Source organism: Leptosomus discolor, chromosome 1, assembly GCF_034619465.1.
Source record: "Leptosomus discolor isolate bLepDis1 chromosome 1, bLepDis1.hap2, whole genome shotgun sequence".
NCBI classification, from domain to species: Eukaryota; Metazoa; Chordata; class Aves; order Leptosomiformes; family Leptosomidae; genus Leptosomus; species Leptosomus discolor.
The window spans coordinates 121,516,134-121,534,237 of NC_141391.1; positions in this window are offsets into that span (position 1 = coordinate 121,516,134).

The following is an 18,104-nucleotide window of genomic DNA, read 5'->3' on the forward strand; positions in this document are numbered from 1 at the left end:
CTTTCTCCACTGGAGAGAGATCCCACCAATCATAACCACAGTTTTAAAGTGTGTGCTTGTCCACAGCATTTCAAAACTCAGTGGGAGTTCTTCAAGTCGTTATTCTTTTGAAGGTCACTGTCATTACCCAACTATCCATGATGACATGGTGATTTGGGGAAGGGATGAGAGGCATTGCACTAGAACACCAGGATTTTTATTTATTTACTGCGGCTAATGAAGATTGAAGTGCTCCTCTTTACCCTCAAAACTAAAGTGTAGTACATGTGTCCTTCCCTGTAATTTTTAGTAACTCCCCCAAGATTTTACACTGCTTGTGCAAAAGAAAAAATGCAAATCTCATTGTTATAGCTAAGTGTTATTCATAGCTGCTTGCTTTCTCTTTCTGTGAACTTGTGTTTTCTCTCCTTAACTGGCACAGTGGCTTTGGGTGTCCTTGGAGGCGAAACTATGTGTATTCTTTCAGATGCGCAACTAGCAAAAGCCACTTTTAATTTAACACCCAGTTTAGTGGAGCAGGCAAGCACCCCCCAGCTGATTCCAAGTGAAGAATAAAGATGTAGGAAAGAGGAGATAAAAAGGAGATACTGTTGCAGGGCAAGCAAGGAACAAAGAAGTGGTGGCAACCTGGCTATTAAAAGATTTAAAGTGAGGAAGAGAGAACTGTAGAAAGGTGGGCTTGGGCTTCAAAGCTCTTGCATAATTAAGAACTTCCTGGAGAATTACCTTCTTCTTGCAGCTTGATATAATTTTCTGAAATCTGTATTTGAAAATACTTCCCCAGGAGGCTAGAAAGTCACTGAGCATGATCTTCACTAGTCAGAATTTCTTCCTAATTTCCCTCCCAGGGGTGAAGTCTTACATGGCAGTTTTAGATTTTTATTTTGAGGCCTTATACTTTATCTGAAACTCAGAAGACCTTTGTCATAAATTAAAAGACAAATAAGTTCTCTACAAAATCATAGCAAAGGGTATAATTATATTCCCATCGTTGTACGAGAGAGGCATTTATGAATATTTTGTGGTTTAAGTGAACTGCTATGCTTGCCTTTTTTAAGAGTAATTACTTCATAGTACAGCTTTAAGTGGCTTTTTTTAACAGCAAACTTCTGTTTCTGTAATTGTCTGTGCATGTGAACAGTTGCAACTAATGTCATGGTCTTAGGCTGAAAGTTCTATGACTTTCTGTCCTGTTAAATCAACAAATTATTTATGGTTATCAGCATGATTCTCCAATTAGCTTTTCATTAAATATGGCATTGCTCTTCACTTTCCAGTGTCTGAGGCAGCACTGAGCTTTGTTTCTGTTCTTGAAAATACATCTGTTGTCCTTTGAGACTGCTCATCCTATCTCAGACTCTTCCCTGGCAGCCAATGTTTTTGGTGTGCCATTTTACCACACTGACTTCCTTTGCTCAATATTTATTACAGTTAACAGAATTAAATAGAAGCTGAAAAGCCCTTGGCTAAAGCTTGTCCACTATTTTTTCTTCTTCTAGTTTTTTTTGCACCTCCAATGAATTCTATTTGAAGTACAGCTGACCTTTTCTTATAACACTAAGTTATAGGAACGTGTGTTTTCACTGGTAGAAGTGTGTTATTTCTAAACATTTGCTCTGATACCTGAACAATAACATGGTCCTAAATTGACAGCAATGGGTCCTGAATTTATAGCAAGACAGTTGTCCTGATTTCACACTGTGCTACTTGGACTGAGTATAGAATCTTCAGTTGCAATGTATTAAACACACAGAAACAAAGCTGTTCATGTCAGGCTTGCTAGCTCTCATAGTGTAGGCAGGAGTCAATTACTCAGTGGTTAAAAGATTGGTGGTAAGGAACAGTAATGGAAGTGAAACATGCTTTTCATAGTAAGTATTTTGTAGCAAAAAAAAAGCGAAGAAACCATGTATTTTTGTTCATAAGTGTCTTGACTTGAGTTCAAGAGAAACAACATGAGCAAAGTGTTGTGGCAACCTCTCTGTCACTGGCTGTTTTGATTCTCAAAGTGGCATAGCTATTTAGAGAAGAAATGTTAAGGAAAAGCAACTGCACACCCTAAGGCAAAGGGGCTGAGCTAAGTTGTTTGGGTTTAGCTTTTATTTCTACTTGGGATAAATGCAGACATGGAAATGGCATCAGAGTATAGTGTAGAGCAGGACAACTCAATACTGGGTTCAAACACAGCGCAAAACTGGTTGAAGCTGGTGGCCAAAATATTTTCTTAATATGTCACCATAAAGTTTTTGCTTTGTCTGTTCCAATGAGAAAGATGACACTTAGGGTTTTTTTGTGCAAATGGAAATTTCACAGGGACTTTGTAATTTGAATCTGGATTCAAACTCTATACTTAAGTAATGTAAAATGTGGTAGTAGCTTTTGTGAAGATACTCAAGAGCTTACTTGTCTCAGTACTTACTGGAAGAAGAGTTTATACACCTAAAAGCTTGTCAGCATTTCTGGTGTGGGTTTTCCTCTGTCTCCCAGTGTACTGGTTTAGTTTTACAAAAGATATTGTCACTCTATATGTGCGTTGCCTCTTTCAACTCGCAGGCTGCCACGGGTCTGACAACGCCACTGCTCACTCTGAAGAGAGAACTGTACTTCACCAATGGGTGGATCAAGCCATTGACCAAACTACAAGTTTTCTGTTCAAACTACTGTATTTTTAAATGAGTATTTCCTGTGGCTGAAAAAACCCCAACTTATAAAGTTACCCAGTTGCCTGCGTGTTTTTGTAAGAGTATTTCAAGGCAGTTGTATGTTAGCACTATTTGGCAAATCCCAAGTGCTGTAAAATCCAACTTTCTTGCAGGTACAGCTATGATTAAAAGAAAATGTTGTGATATTTTATGCAGCTCTTCAAAATAGGAAAGAAATAAACTGAAGAGCAATGATCTAAGAGAAATAGAGTGAGTGAACAGTAACTGCATTGAATACATTCCTGTGGTTGTTCAAGAGGTATAGCGGTTTGGGGGTTGTGTTTTTTTAAAAAAATCCCTTCGCCTTGAAGTCAGTATTCACAGCAAATGCCAAATTACCTAGTTTGAAACTGATGTGTGCTACTCAAGGAAGACAGCTCCCAGCAGCCACAGGTGTAGCTCGTCTGTTAGTTTCCAAATTCCATGAGCTGTAATAGTTGCGGGTGTAGAAAGCTGCTCTCCAGCCTGCATTCAAAGTGTAGTCTTTCTACTGGGACTGACAATTGAGAAATGTTAGATGCTCTAAGAAGTGAGCTGAGGCCACCAGTTCTTCCCATGTGTCACTGAGATGCTGCCAGAAGTTGATTACTTTTAGTCACTACTGAGCTGAGCTTGTTTTATAATGAGCAAGTAGTGACGAGCTACCTATCTCATTAATCCCAGAGCTATGAAAAGCCTTTTTTCAGTTCTATTAGAATTCTTCCTTGCCTTCAGCAGAAGCATTTTACTGTTTCCAGAAGGCTGAAGGATGTTTGGTAAGCAGACTCCTCTTCAGTGTGGGTTGTTTTTTTAATGTTATACTATACAATATAGTTACAAGTGAAGAAATATTATCTTTGGTCAGTGATTTGGATGAGTAATTACATGTCTTTGCAGTTCTTAGTTTTAGAAATGAAGCTAAAATGATTTTCAATTAAAATTAAAAACAAAGGAGTGGTACAGAAGAGTAGTTCCCAACATTCAAGTGTGATCCTGGAAAGTAAATCCTTGAGAAAGTCCAGCTTTTTCCTCAAATCACTCGAATGCAAGGGTAGCATGACCTGAACTCACCTTAGCTTGCTTGATGCACTGTAGTAGATGCATCTGTTCAGTAGTCCAGTGTTCTGGCAAGGAATAGCGAGACTCCTGGCATCATATGGGGTATACAGCAGAAGAGTGTATTTGCAGGCCACAGGTGTGCTTTAAAAGGCATCAAACTTGCAAAGCTGCAGGTCACAGACAGAAAAGTATGTGACAGAGTACAGAAACTCAGGCATAGTTAAGCCAAGACCCAAACTGCTTCTTGCAAGGACTGGAGCTATCTTCAGCTAATTTCCAGCTGTGTTTCTAGAGCCACTACTACTCCTTTCTCACCCTTTTTTTACTTTCACTTTGGATGTAATACAGGTGCTTTCCTTCCTGTGTAGGAAACACTGATCCAAGCTACTTGTTTACTCTCAGAAGCAGTCCCAGAACTCAATTTCAACCTGAGGCTATGGGGTGGCAGTGAGATGGACGAGGGCACTACACCCTTTCGCAGCAGTAGATCCATGCTGATGGGCCAGGGCTTTCATATGTATTCTTCCTCTTTTAGAGTCCAGCGTGAGTTTGGCCTCAAACACAAAATGAACGATCAGCGGGAACACCTTAGGGCAACAGTTTTAGTCTCTGTACAAATTTATGGTGTCATTTAATCCACATGTTCTTGCAAACTTTGCTTTGGAAGGAGCCAGATAAATGATGCACACTGTGCAACTGTTTATCACCAGCAACTGAAACCCATAGCCTGTATCAATTATAGCACTTTCCCTCCCTGCCCCTCCTTTGTTGTGCTGATCTTTTTTTTTTTTTTTTAATTGCCTTGTCATCCAACTAATTGATCCTGCTTTTAAACATGGTGTTAGTAGCTGAACTTCAGTGCTCCCAGCCTGACTCTTAGCTTGCGTTTGACTTCTGTAATAAGTGGGTCAAAAGACATTCACTGGAGATGTTCATTTCCTACATCTGTTATTAATAACTGATATTACTGAACATTTTAGACAACTTCTGCTTCTCCCACATGCTTGCTTTCTTGCTGTCACTTGCCCTCACTGTTGATTTTCCTATTGCTCTCCCATGCACTCATGCGCGTTCTTGTGCTTGCTTATGCTCTTTCTTACTTGCCCTTGCTTACACTTTCTTACTGTTCTCTCCCTCTCATGCTTTCTCACTCAACCTCACTATTTCTCATGGCCTCTCACACACTGCCTTATGCACACTCTTTCTCTCGGTTTCCCTGTTACACAGTCAAAACCGGATTCTTGAATTCCAGCTGCCTAGAAAATCCTTTAAAATATCTTTTCAGTTCATAAGCTTTTAGAGATGCATAATCATACTTACTCTGCAGGCCTGTCTCTCATAGGCTCAATTACCATGTACATATTGTTATTGCAAAATGTATTTTGGAAAAGTGAGAGACATTTAACTGGATTGTAGACTGACTCACCAGTTAGACTATAAATGCCTATATTTTAGTCTGTAGTTACTGTCCTGGAACACTTTTTATTCCTTGTTTCTTCTATGAATTAAAGTTCAATGTGGATTCTGCATGTGATTTTTGGCTTTAAGTAGCATCACTCTATTTTTCATCAGTTTCAGCTGTCTGATATACATAAAATTACAGATCTACTTTTTGAAAGTTTTGTGGGTTTTTTAGCTTCTGAAATTTATTTTCCTCATTTCTTGTGAGAAAAACAGATGTGAATTTATCTGGTTACTCACACTTTCTTTTCCACCTTTTTTTTTCCCCTCCATTAATCAAAATGAAAGGAGATCAGTGTCTGAAGATTTCTGCTTCATTTTGTCAGAAAAATCATCTTCAAAATCAAGCCATTCTTATTTTTCAAAATAGTCAAACAGCTAGAATTCATTCTTGTAGGTCTGTTTGGTTTAATTTACTTCATGAAGTAGGGAGCGTTTTATTTAATTTGCTCAGTAGAATATATTTTGGACGTGAAACTGTGTTTTGTATTCTCAGAGACACGATACAAGTAACTTCTTACACGTCTTTGTTGTTAAGGAATGCTCAGGACAGACTCAGATCCCACCCAGTAAAACATAAGGCCTTGAAGTGTCACATGAGGATTAACCACTTATATTAATATATATCCATGATTATTTTTTCTGCCTGTAATTGTTCATTTAGTAAGTACAGATTTCCAGTGCAAGGGGCATACAAGGAAATGGGGAGGTTAAATAAGGACTTGCAGAGTAAAAAAAGAAAACTTATTCAGCCGAGGTTAACAGTATGCTCAACCTCATGTCGTTAAATTAACCTTAAAGATTAATTTATAAATGTCACTATTATAAGTTTATATTTTAAGGTCATAAGTTCAAATCCTTGTTTAAAATCTGGTTATACTCTATACATGTGTTTAATTCTAAAGTTTTAGGAATAAAAATTTTGGCTGATTTTCATAGGTTATGGCTGGATCACTAATAGTGATAAAGGCTGTGTCTTTTGTAATAAATACTGGAGAAGAATGTTTTTGTGATGGAAAAGCTAATAGAAACTTGCAAACAAGCTAAACTTATTGTGTCAGTTTTTATTTTCACAAAACAAGTAGGCTAAATGGATTTTATATTTTGCAGGTGAGCACATAGCACTTGCTTTAGACTGTCATAAGCTGAAAATGTCCCACTGTTCTGTTTTGCTTGCTGGATTCCTGAGCACTCGGATTTTGCTGCTGGAGAGTGGCAGGAGCGCAGGATACGTGCTTCAGCAGGACATGCTGGCTGATAGTGAGAAATAGATGGGATGAGGTACTCTGAGTATGACTGACTAGAGAGAGGTTGGTGCTGTTTCCAATCCACATATGCAGTTGCATAAAAGGTCAAATGACTTACTTTCCTTTCATGCAAACATTGTCTTCAGAATATATCTACTAAGTTTCCTTACCTGGAGATATCCAAATCCTGCCTGGACACAGTCCTGTGTGACCTGGTCTAGATGAATCTGCTTTAGCAGATGATCTCCAGAGGTCCTTTCCAACCCCTGCCATTCTGTGATTCTGTGTGATTCTGTGAGATTCTAGTTAACAAAAACATGCTTGCTAAAACCGTTTTGACCAGCGTTACTGATTAATGTGGCTATTAACATAAAAGGGATTCAATAGTTACATGCTCCAGCAGTTTATTTGCAACTACCTTCCAGTGACACTTGTCTTTTAGCCCAGGAATGTGTGACAGATGTCAGCAGAGCTGCTTTTACGAACTTCTTCAATAATTTGAAAAAAATAATATTGTTGTCTTCCTGGTACCTGTGCGCAGGTTTAGAAGAAGCACAAGAAAATGTGATATGTATTTTGGGAAAGAGAATGAGTAGTATCATAATCGGCCTTTATGTTAATTTAATTTATTTTATATTTTTTTTCTAAATTGTAACTGTTGCATGCTGTCAGTATGTTGTCTGTTAACCAATATCGTAACAGTCTCTGCAATGACCCACCTACTGAAAGTACTTTACTGAAGTCTGACTAACTTCTGGTACTAAGAAGGATTTGAAGCTCCTTTTCTTCTGGTTTTTTTTTTTTTTTCCCCCCCTCCTTTTTCCTGATTTCTTTTTTTCCCCACTTTTTTTTTCTGTGTGGTTTTTTTTTTTTTTTAATTGCTGGTTTTTTGTTTTTTGTTTCTTTTAAACTAACTATTGCTGTACTTTGTTACTGTGGTAAACACAAATGTGTACCTTAAAAATGTTACAAACACAAAAACTAAATTGTCGTGACATAAGATGTTCCAGGGTAGATTTCTCATTAAAATTAATTATAGTCTGTTTTGTCAGCCCTAAAGGGACAATTTAATGAATTAATTAGTTTCTAGTATAGATTCTTAATCATTACACATTTTTTTTAAATTGATTGAAATCAAGGTAAATTTTACCAACCATTAAATGAGGCTAACATGCACTTTCCTTCTTCATGGAAGCAAAGAAATCCTGTATTTTCTTATGTGACCAACTTTTTTTAAAAACAAAACAAACCAAAAAGATCCTTTCTGCCACATGAAGAGGAACTTCCTACTGCCATCTGGGGGAAAGACAAAATAATCTTTGGGAGCAATTTTAATATCACTCTGGTGTAGTTGTGAGTCATTCTGGTTTTTTGCCATTTCTATCTAAAATGTCTGTAGAACTGTCTTGTTCTTCAAGAGTAGGAGATCATAAATGACCATATTTTTCAGAGGCTCTAACAACTGCCTGGTTTTCATCCCCAGTGGACTTCACTGTTCCTGTATCAACTCCATAGTATACAACAATAGTCTAGCACAGTAATGAGTCTGCTTCCTAAAGAAGGTAGTCCTGTGGATATCTGTTTGGCTTTTACTTTCAGTGTAATCATTACTCTAAGCAAATGCAGAATTCACCTGTAATAATGCAGTGTGTATTTAAGATACTACAAATATCACTGAACAACCTTTAATAGGACATAACAATTCTCAGGATGCGTTGGTAAAGGTTTCCCAAAAGAGACTATATTTCAGTTAGAAAAGGGCAAACCTGCCAACTTATTTTGAGATTAGAAGAACAATCAGTGGGAAAGTTCCGCCAACTGCACAAAAAGATATCGAAGACAATACTTCATCTTCAGATGAAGCACTGCCCTTTCTCTAAAGTAATGTCTAATTACTAATGCTTGCCCAAGAATAGCTGTGCTGCTTTCATGCTTCTCACCTTTCTAATACCTGCGTCTTTAGACTTGGACTTTAGGATCAGGAACATCTAGCATAATCTTTAGAGTTTAAGTTTTGGTATAAATTAAGTAAAGAAAAATGGTTTGTTAACCATTAACAATAAAGCTAACAGGTCACCCTTGGCAGTGGCTAATAATCTTCAAAAGACAACTCCACGATGAAAAAATAATTGCTGAGACACTAGTGACACGAAATCAAAAAGTTATTAGCACCATTTTATTATCACAGTAAAAATAGCATGACCAAGTCTCTGCTCATCAAGCAAAGGATTCAGGAAGTTAGAGGAGATGCATCTACAAAGTTCAGCTTTCTCACTGTGCATGGAGAGTATGGATGAAATGATCACATGTGTCCAGGGAAAGAAAGGACTCATGAACCCATAATAAATGAGCTTTAGAAGAACATTGTCTTCACTTGGTACCGACACATTCTTTTGGTAATTTTAACTGTGCAATGGTACTTGGATAAGCAAAGCATTGAAATTTACATCAGTTATACAAAATGAGAGAAGAATAGAGTCAGCTAATTTCTATGTTCCTGAAGAACAATGTGCCTCAGCATCTATGAACTGTTCATGCTTTCAAAGATGTGAAGAGATACCTCTCCTTCTGTAAGCCCAACAGTCAGAAATCCCTGAATTCTGGGAGGTTGTGTCCACATTTTTTGCTTGTGGGAAATCTGTTATTCCTGCTCTTAAGTAGGTGCAGGAGACATATTAAATTTTTTTAGCAGAATTCTCATGAGGTGTTCAGGTCTTTCTAAGCATTAAATAGGTGCTGTCTATGAAAAAAAGTTGGCACATCTTGAAAATGAGTAAATGGATGCATCCAAATGAAAACATATGTTTAAGTTCAGTGTCTCCATCCTATTTTTGCTAGTACTGTAATATTTTACCTCTTTCTATTTAGTGTGGGATAAACATACATACTGAAAGTTACTTAAGGAAAATTCTGCTTCCGAGTTTTTTAAGCTACAGATGTGCAAGACTCCAGATGATAGCTTAAGGCTCAGATTTGCTGCATTTTCAAGCAGGAGCCCTCTGTTTTGTATAGCAGAAGGAAAAGGAGGCTTTTTTCCTTTTCTATTAAAGGTCATGTTGTTTTTCAGAAAATGTGCTCAGTATTTCTCCTTTTAGTCACATTAGCATATTGGCCTTTGAGGGGAGAAATGCAGTAAGCTTCCTTCAGTGGTGTAATGACTCTTGATTGTTTTTCAGTATGTTATGTCATCTCCTACAGAACTGAGGAGCAGGATTGACAAGATTACTCTAACCAACATTTTGTTTAGGCACAGCCAATGCCTAAATCTTCATGTAACAGGCTGTAAGGATTAGTAGCTCAATACTACTAGAAACACCATATAATAGAACCTGCCTTTTCCAGAGTTTGCGATCTCCAAAACTGCCAACAGTAGACAAACTGATGAAGTATGCATTAAATAAGTGGACAGGGAGAGGGACTGAAAAGTAGATGAACTGCTGGGCTCAGAAGATTGTGGCAGCAGCACGAAGTCTAGCTGGAGGCCAGTCACTAACGGTGTATCCCAGGGTCGATACTGGGGCCCGTACTGTTATTCTTGACCTAGAAGACAGGACAGAGTGCCCCCTCAGCAAGTTTGCAGAAAATACAAAACTGGGAGGAGTGGTTGACACACCAAATGGCTGTGCTGCCATTCAGAGAGACCTGGACAGGCTGGAGAAATAGGCCAACAAGAATCTCATGAAGTTCAACAAAGGCATGCGCAAAGTCCTGCACATAGAGAAGAATCACCCCATGCACCAGTACAGGCTGGGGGCTGACTGTCTAAGAAGCAGCTTTGCAGAAAAGGCCTTGGGGGTCCTGGTGGACCAAAAAAATTGAACATGAGCCAGTAATGAACCCTTGTGGCAAAGAAGGCTGTATTAGGAAGAACATTGTTAGCAGGTCAAGGAAGGTGATCCTTGCACTCTACTCGTTCCTGATGAGCCCACACCTAGACTGCTGTGTTGAGATCTGGCCCCTCCAGTACGAGAGGAGTGATGGACATACTAGAGGAAAGGTCACAAAGATGATTAGGAGGACACATATGGGGATGTGCAGGGAAAGGCTGAGAGCTGGGATTTTTTAGCCTTGAAGAGAACTCTCAGCATAAGAAAAAATTTTGCTACAGGGAGAGTCAAAACACTGGAACATGCTGCCTAGAGAGGTTGTGGAGTCTCCATCCTTTGAGATATTCAAAACCCAACTGAACGTGATTCTGCACAGCATGCCGAGGGGTTTGAACTAGGCAATCAATGGAGATCCCTTCCTAGATAAGCTGTGATTCTGTAAACTTAGTATAGTCCATAACTCCCTAGTACAGTGTTAAATGGAAAACATTACAACCTTTTCACAGAGCATGAGGCCAGTGGTTATTTGACCTGAAATAAAGGCAAACACGTTCTGCTTTTGACTAGGCTGATCCAAGCAAAAAGGAACAGAACTGCAGTTTCATTGTGCCAGGCCTGTTTTCTAGCTGCTTCCATGATATTGACTCACTTAAATGGAGATAGAAATTAAGTTTCAAGTGCTGAGCATATCCAATTAAAAGAGATTGCTGAGTAACTCTTTTGCAAGGCTCCTAATCTGCAAACGCTTTTCTAATCAATAGCTACTTCTGTTTAATATAACCCCAAGGTGACTGTGTTCTGTCAGATGAGTGAGACGTGGAGCTTTTGAAAACCTGAAAGATTCATGTCTTCAGGAAAAAAAATTGATTTTTTTCATTACACCTTAGAGTAGCATGAAATTCGGCACTCCTCATTCTCTTCACTTTTTCGTATACTCGTTTCTTAGCTGCACAAGGTTTTTGAAATATTCTCTTTTTCCTGTTCATGCCATGATTCATGGGTCATTCCCTGAAAGAAGACAAAGATAGGACATCTGCTGGTGGGTAAATGCTTGCATACCCTCCCCAAATCCTTTGTGTATACCACTTCTGTCACTAACTCAGACCAAGCCAAGAAGTGACATGTCTAGAGAATTTCCAGTGGTGCTGTGAGTGAGTTGCGACATGCTGGCAAAATTCAACTATGCACATTGCAATGTATTTATATTGTAGTAAGTTTTAGCCTGCATTTCATGAAAAGGAATGCCTCCTTAATCTTATCTGCAATGGGTAGTGGTCTGATTAATGAATATTCAAACATAGAAAATGTCATCTGTTGTGATGGACATTAAAAGAACAGTAATTGGTTTCAGGATTGATGGATGTTTATGTTGCAGTCTACCCCAGATAGTGCATGCTGGAAACATTAGCATCCTGTTTCTCTTGTCAAAGCTCAAAATGAGTGGAAACAATTCAATTTTTCTCTGTGCAAATTGAATAAGTGAGTGACAGTTGTTAATTTCACACCACTTTTCTGCCAAGTCTCTCTCTAGGTGGCACAGAAAATTGTTGCATGTGGTGAATCTCTTACTTAACACTGTTGTCCAGGGAGAAGTGTCACTGGTTCAGATGATGCTCCTGACTAGCATGGGACTGCTTTTATTTGACTTCAGAACTGCATCAGAAGCAGCTGGTTCTCCTCTATGACCCGGATCAGAGAGACATACCTGTGCTCAATACCTGTCACTTAGCCTGCAGAGACAGTAAAAGTTGTTCAGCATATTGTTCCAAAAGGAGCTGCAGTCACATCAGGTCACCTGAAATCTCTGTGCCCGTAAGAAGCGGGAAGATAATCAAACAGAGGAGGAACTATCAAGGAAACAGCCAAATCCACAGATGCTTGGGAAAAGAGATGGAGAAATGTTAGGCTTCCAAATGGCTGTTCTATTACACCTTTCATTTATTGAAGTGAGGTACCTGTTCCAACGCTATTGTAGAGAAAGGAGTAAACATTCAGATGACAACAATGTATTACAACCTGCAAGATGAAGATATCTGTTACAGGAATGCAGTGGAATTTTACCTTGCAAGGCATGATGAATTTTTGCATTCCAGAACTGTAATGCTGTATATTAAACTTGTTTACTTGCAATGTGTTTTTCCCCAAATGCATCAGTACTTCAAGGGCACATACTAAAAAACCAGATGGATTTACAGATGGAACAAGGCTGTTATGGATTTTATATAATCTTTTTTTGTTGTTTTAGAGAAAGTAGGAAGAATTGCCCCACAAAGTAAAATTGCCAATTAATATCTAAGCACTTACACATGGCAATCATTGGGAAAAGGCAAACACTTTATTTTTCTGCAGGGATTCCACAGAGAAAATGTAATACACAGAAGAATTTCTGCCAATCCCTCCATGTAGCAGTGAAGACTTGAAAACTCCGAAAGAATGAAGATAGACTGCTTAAGTCTGTCCATCAGTCAGCTTACTCTAAAATATATCAGGATCACATTTAAAATGAGTTCAATCCCATTGATCAGACCGAAGCTGAGAAAACAATGAATTTTTTTTTGATCATTACAGTAGCAGTCCTTTATATCTGACTCTTACACATGGTGTGTACTCTGCTGTTTCTGACAGGGTAGAAAAAACCCAAACCCTCAACAAAAGAATGTTGTGCAAGTTTAGATTAAACACAACCTTTCTAAATCAGTTTACTTCTCTGAAGTCTGTGACTCAAATGCTTTTCTGCAACTTAGGGATGTCAAGATTTAGTTATTGCTTGTGAATGGTATTGGGAATCTTTGACAGAATACATAGCTTAGGAGCAGACTGTACTCCTGTTTTCTGTGTGCCTAGGTCCCTTATTCTAGGAAAAAGCCTTTTTCCTTTTCATGGCTAGTGAGATTTATGCAGTTGGCAGGCATTTCGAGTTGTAATTGTGAATAGCTGGATGTTAACCCAAACACTTGCTCTCTTTGCACACATGAAATAAGCAATAGCGGGGAAAAAACAAAAGGGCAAACCCAGCTTGCTTAGTTATATAAACAAATTAAGTGACTACTGCTGCCCATCAAGTTTTTCACTGCAATAGGGACTCCCTTCTCCTGGTGAGTTGCTGGTGCCAAGACTATTACATGCTGTCCCTACCATCAAATCAGCTTTCTATACTAATTAAAGCTGTTGGAGTGCTCTGTTGGCATCTCTTGTGCAGATTGGCTGTGGCTTTGGACATAGGCATAAATACATGATTGTGTCAGTGTAAATTCTCAGTACCATTTATTTTGATACCACTTATTTTGACCGTGGATGAATAAGGCTTAATATTTTCGGCTTCTTTCTGCTGCTTTAATTAAAATCAATAACTGTCACCCTGATAATGGATGGTCTTCCCGGGCAAGAAATATTGGCCTGTTCAGAGAGAATAGAGAGTGAAGGAAAAGGAGTTGTAAGATCATGAATTGTCTTACCCACTGGATATGTCAAGATATTTCAAAACCTAATTTTTTGCATTTGTTATTGGGAGGAAAAGTGAAAGTATAGACCAACACGGGTGGTATTTAAAAATACAAAATTATTTGATCACGAGTTTTCTGCTTTTTAATATAATCTCAGAACTGAATGGAGGGGTCCCGTTCTGAGCACTGACCTTGACTTTTGCCGATGTCATATTTTCAACCTGAAGTGATTTTCAGACTAAATGGAAATCATGTAGAGCATTCTGTCACTTTTAAGCTCAGTTTTGACAAACAATCATAATTTTGGATGCTGCTTACATTACCTCTTGTATTCATTTAAAACTCAATTAAGTTTAAAAATGTGCATTTGAACTAAGGGTCTTGCTTGCTTGGGAATAAATGGAGTGAATATGTAAGGTACCATTTATACTGTTTGTGCTACACCTGACAAATGCAGAAACTCTTATTGACTGTGGAATTGTTTAATGTACAGAGGACACCACTGGTATAATATATATAAGAAATGAATATACCAAATGTATCCTATAAATAAAGCAAGATATTCTATTAGACTGTGTCTTTCAGAAAGATAAACTGCAGTTTGTCAGTGTCAGAAACTATTTCCTTTTCTTCTATTACTCCTTTTCAGTAGGCCAATCTTTATCTTATTTCATTTTTCCACAGAAGGCAACCTATCAGAATACCTTTCATGGCCACTTTCTTTAAGGTAGAAGAACTTTCATGAGTGAAGAATACTTGCTTTAGGATTTGGGGCTAAGTTATGGAGAAATGGACTAAAACAGTAAAGTATTGAGTCTTGGAAGTGTACTAGTTTGCATTCATGGAATAATGCGGGGTCCTGTGGGACCGGAAAAAAAGAACACTGAAATTCCTAATAAAGATGCCACAAAGCAACACAGAGTTCTTAGTGTATGTAAGGATGTAGAAGCCAGAGAGCATAATTTAGATGCCAATCAAGAAAATATAGTTAGCTTTGAAGTTGTTTTAAACTTTATATTAACTACAGAAAGGACTTACTAATTAATTCAAGTGAGTTGTTATAGAGCAGCTCTTGAGCTGGAGGTTTGATTTCTCTTCCTTTCTTTTCAGTTACAGTCTGTCTTCTCTGTATTCCACGCAGTTGTTTTCTATTTCTGCCAAACCAGTTGGGCCACTTGGGGAGTAAGGGCTCGTGATTCAGTGTGTGTGTCTATCTTAATATTTTTCTTAATAGGCAGGGCAACTTCTGAGATTGACAGAACAATAAACACAAGGAGGGTGAAAATAAGGGGGGGCGGGGGGAAAGGTGGGGGCAGAACTAGAGCTGTTTGGAAATCCTGGTAGTGTCACAGAGCTTTCCTTATTTGTTTCTTAAAGCCCTGTTTGTTACCTTTATCTGCAGGTATACAAACAAGTCAAGGGCAGGTCACTGTACCCAAATGGCTGGTGTATGCTAGTTGTTTCTGCTCAGGCTGTTGTCTGTACTATGTGAAATGAAACTGCGTATGTTACTTGTTACTAAGACAGCAATTCCTGAAATGACATTACTGATTCTCACTGGGTGTCATGTAGGCGGATGAGATGGGCAGTCTTATCTCAAATAATGGCGAGTGTGTGAAGAAAGTTCAGTCAAATATGACAATGAAATAATAAAGCTGCCCATGGGTCTATGCTCCCATTTGTAAATAGCAATGTTTTTTGTAATGAAATGTTATAGCAGGTGACATTTCATTTGTTAGGACGCAGGCTAGTGAGATCCTCAGAGAAACAATAAGGTCCCTGGTGTTAACATGCAGCAAGCTACAAGCTGAATCAAAAGTGTTTCCTTTCTATATACATCTCTGTATACATTTATACATTTTATCTTCTGCTTGACTAGGTGTTGTGTCAGGATATCAAAGAAAAGAAGTGGAAAGCCTCTAACTCTGAAAACACAGAGAGAAGGATCTTGCAGGGCAAGAAGATGCACTGGGAATATTTCTTGACCCAGTATTTAATTAAATTTACTACAGTGTCTCTTGGAATTGACTTTTACTTCAGAAACGAGGTAAGGGAAGTGACTTCTTGCTGGTGATCATCTTCTAAAACAATGGAGATAAGAGGTAAACAAAACAAAGAGTTTTTGATTTGTTCTAGTTGTTGCTTTAAAACATGTAACTGCATTTTAAGAATAATGCATAGTTTTGAAAAAATTATTTTTACCTTATTTTAACTGGTCTATCACAAAACAGTTTAGGTAAATTTTGTATCACGTGATATATCTGATCATTATAAGTGGAAATGCTTGGGAAAAAATCTTCCCATCACATTTTGGATCTTGATCCTGTGTTTATTCTGAACTCCTGTCCGTGTGATTTCAGTTACGTTCTGGTTGCAAGTTAGGACTCTTTTTGACTTTTCTGTTTTGTGTGACTTTTTGATTGAGGTCAGGAGGCTGATTTAAACTGTGATTTTAGCTTATAGCTCCAGGGTATGCTTGAGACTCAACTGTCTGATCACTCATGCAGCAGAATTCATTGTCTTTCTCCGATCTGAAGTTATCCAACTGTCTCCTCTTGTGCTATAAAAACTGAGAACTTGGTCTTTTATAGTTGCCTTCAGCACAAGCATCTGAGAAGTCTCTACATAGTTTTTGCAATGTGCTTGTGAGGTCAGTGCAAAAACAGATGAGGGAAAACTAGAATTAAGGGAATTACTCAGGTTTTTGCTATTAGAAAGTGAAGAAACTGTAGAGTGGCTCGGCATTTTCCCAACACCATCCAGCCTCAACCAACACTCAAAATTCTGTTGTTAGGTTATACCTATATTGTTCTTCAACTGCTGTTTTAAGAAGCCACCCCCACACTGGTAGGGAGCAGGATGGGGGAACTCATTGGATAGGATTAACGCTGTAGGCCGTGTTAAAGTATTTTCTGACTAGTATGGTGATTTACATTTTATCCATCCAATATGTTAGTTATTTGTAAATTATCTGTATTCTTGCTAACAGACTGTGAAGAACAATGGAGATGATTTCATGCACCAGAGTATCCATGCACACAATAAGCTCCTAGGAGAGGGAACAAATTTGGGGAGTATGGGAAGTCTGGAGAAGAGCCTAATGCGTAAATAGGGGTTACTTTACGGAAAAAAAAACAACCACAAAACAACAAAACAAGCAAACAACAAATGTCTGAAGACTAAAAAGTTAAATAACCCTTTGGTTATATACAGAGAGGGAATTGTGTTGCTCCTTTTCACTGAGCCTGGCTGTTTGCTGACCTGGCCAAATATATGTACAAAATAATTTTTAAAATTTGCACAAGGAATGTGTTTTGTTTTTTCACATATTCTTTTTCTGAATGGATGCTGTTTTCTCTCCTGTTAAGGAGATATTAGGCAAAAACTGAATTATTGCAGCCATGCAAAAATGGAACGGCTGATGTTTCTTAGCTAGTCTAAAATGGAGGTTATGAAAATTACTTGACAGATTGAGCAATGGGTGTTTTATTTCTTAATCTCCCTAAAATCATTATTATACAATATTCTTTTATAATACATTGAACAACAGCATTCACTGATTCCTGACAAAAATGCAGGAAAAAAGCCTGAAGAATGTAGCGAAGCCCCAATTTTGTGCATTTGGGAGTCCTGGGTGTTGACATTGATATTTTTGAAGGGCTTTCTGGGGAGGCTTCTTTTCAGTTTGTTAATTTGCAAAGTTTTTTCTGAATAAATCTCTCTGTCATATAGCCTTTTATGAAGACATAACCAGGTGGATGTATGATGGTAGTGAAGTGGATGTGGTTTATCTTGATTTCAGTAAAGCATTTGACACTGTCTCCCACAGCATCCTTGCAGCTAAACTGAGGAAGTGAAATCTGGATGATTGGGTAGTGAGGGGGATTGTGAATTGGTTGAAGGAAAGAAGTCAGAGAGTTGTGGTCCTTCAGGGGTCGGTACTGGGACCAGTATTATTTGGTACATTCGTCAATGACCTGGATGAGGGAAAAGAGTGCACCCTCAGCAAGTTTGCTGATGACACAAAACTGGGGGGAGTGGCTGACACACCAGAAGGCTGTGCTGCCATTCAGAGAGACCTGGACAGGCTGGAGATCTGGGCAGGGAGAAATTTAATGAAATACAACAGGAGCAAGTGTAGAGTCCTGCATCTGGGAAAGAACAACCCCATGTACCGGTTGGGGACTGAGCTGGTAGAGAGTAGCGTAGGGGAAAGTGACCTGGGGGTCCTGGTGAGCCAGCAATGTGCCCTTGTGGCCAAGAAGGCCAATGGCATCCTGGGGTGTATCAGAAGGGGTGTGGTCAGTAGGTCGAGAGAGGTTCTCCTCCCCCTCTACTCTGCCCTAGTGAGACCCCATCTGGAATAGTGTGTCCGGTTCTGGGCCC